Genomic DNA, 2,683 nt, shown 5'->3' on the forward strand with positions numbered 1-2,683 from the left:
CAAATCATCCATGATGTGATGAAAACTTATAGGTCAAATAATGGGAAAAAAGTTGTTTCGTGCCTTTTGTTAGATTATGGAACCATGCAGCAAGGAACCCTAGCAACATTTAAACGAGGATAACTTCCCATCCCTTGGGAGTTTGTCAGATTTCCATACACCATTGGAAATATCTTTGAAAGATCACTTGATTTGATATTCTACAGATAAAATTCCTTCAAATATAGGCTCGTAAACCATGTATTCAATAATCTGCATACACCAAAAACACATCAGTACATTATCCACAAAATCTCAAACAACTCTGCTAATATTGTAGGCCCTTAACATCAATAGCTAGTTTGACATCAATGACAACCATCTTGCAACCTGCTCAACAATAATCAACTAGAAGACAATTAGACAAGTGGTCAACTGGGGGAACTACTAACGAAGTGGTTAGAGGAATCAAATAAAATGTTGGGTCAACTTGGACAATTGCTTGGCCAACAAGAAGTACGTTGATGAGATAGTGCATATTCATTGGAGTCAGTTACAATGGTCAATGCTCATTAGTGGACCAAATTCTCCACAATTCAAGGAAATTTCTTATATTTGATATATATAAATGAAGGACCATATGGGTTGAATAAATAATATACTTGGAAATGGAGTAATTGTGATTATATTGTTCATTATGCATTATGATGTTCTGATCACAAAGTACTACAATTAAATTCTATAATGATGTATGTTAGTGTCAGTGTCATTAGCCTGTCACCTCGATCAATTGTGCTTTTACTATGCTTGTTAGGGTGTGTTTGGTCAATTTAGTGTGATCTAAATTGCTCTTTATAATGTCAATCCAGGGTTCGTAAACTGACGAAGCGAAGTGTACTATATGTACTAGATAACCATTTCCTTAATCTTTTGTCGTTTTTGAGTTTTTAGTTTGTTTTTAGATTTATCTTTCCCTAATGTGTGATGGCGAAAATGAAAGTGAAGTATGGAGTATGAGTGATGATGGTGGTTTCTACAGTGATTTCTCAAACTTGAAAGTGCTCAAGAAGAAAGTTCTAAAACAACTAAACTGAAATCAATTCTTAAGAGAAAGTAAATGCATCAAAAAGTGAACTAATGACAATGGCCCAGTATCCTTGCTGCTGAATGAAAAGAAAGTAAAAACTGAACTTAAAGCAACTCAAACCAAAAGCAAAGCAACTAATTCACACTACTTAAACTCTTCAGATCCTTTACCCTTCAGCTCAATCTACCTTGTGGGAAGTAATCATGAATAAGTCAAGCAATATGCTATCTAAATGGCAAGAAATTAAATTGCATAAAAGAAACTAGTCACACTACTTTAACTCTTCTGGTCCTTTACCCTTCAGCTCAATCTACCTTGTGGGAAGCAACCATGAATAAGTTTAAGCAATATGATAACTAAATTGCAGAAAGGAAACTAATCACACTACTTCAACTCTTCTGATCCTTTACCCTTCAGCTCAACCTACCTTGTGGGAAGCAATCATGAATAAGTTTAAGTAACATGATAACTAAATCACACTACAGTTAGTCATATTCTGATTTCTTGCTAATAGAGTCACTTGACTATAGAAAGAAACCATAAACTGATGAGTAGTATGATATCCAAATAACAGAAAAATAAATAAGCAAATCACAACTTAAAAAGACGGTGCTGGAATTAAACTTCAGAAAATGAAAGTTAGCAGGAAGGACAAGATGATCTCATATGTCAATAGTTATCAAAAAGATGAAAATTTGCCCGGGCTGCCTAAGAAAACCTGCAGAAAAGCACTGATCAGTTGACGGCTATAAGAAAACAGAGGTGAAAGTATAAACAGCAGTGAGTTAAGAAACATCAAACAGTATGTTATGTACAAGCTAATGATTATAAAAACAAAGACATAGTAAAACCAAATGAAAACTTTACAAAGCTTCAGCGCGCAGGGGCCCTCTGCCACTTCACCCAGTCAACGAGTAATCACACGAATGAACTCAGAAAAGTCTTCTCATGTATTAAAGCAGCAACATATAAAACAGTGGGGTGATAACACAACAGTTCGGAAATTACATATCAAGGAAAAAATCCTGTACAACGTCCATCGACGCGTTATTTATAATGAAAAAATGCTGAAACTAACTAACTAACTCCTACGCTATTGACTGTGTTTCCAAAGACACGTAGATCCCTTCAGCCGAGATCTAGCGTAACTGTCATCATGTTTATTAAATATCCGGAGTGGTAGCTGTTGGATCCAGGTTACGGGAATGATCTCCAGGTGTGTCGGTGTCTTCGTGAGCTGAGGACTGTGCCACGTAACGTTCACATGCTCAAAATAGAGACGTGCCACCGCTGGACTCCTTGGTTGGCTTTACCTTTGACCCTCGTTGACTGTGACCTTCCATGGATGATTTGGCTGGTTTGAAGGGACACGTTTCATGTATCTGTCACCTGGAGCTTGCCCATGTGGCTCGTTACTTCATAGGACACCTGTAGCACAGCTTTTAACAAAATAGCTGCGGAATCCTGTGCTGGCTGTGGAAACCTGTGCTGGCTGCGGAAATTGACAAGTTTCCGCAGCTGCATGAACAAAAAACTAAACCAAACAACAGCCATAAGTATAGTCAGAAAACCATATAAAAATCTCTTTTTAGACTATAATGCAATGATTTAACAACT

This window comes from Pinus tabuliformis, chromosome 2_2, assembly GCF_031772625.1.
Source record: "Pinus tabuliformis cultivar Carrire ecotype Pingquan chromosome 2_2, CPIR1, whole genome shotgun sequence".
NCBI lineage: Eukaryota > Viridiplantae > Streptophyta > Pinopsida > Pinales > Pinaceae > Pinus > Pinus tabuliformis.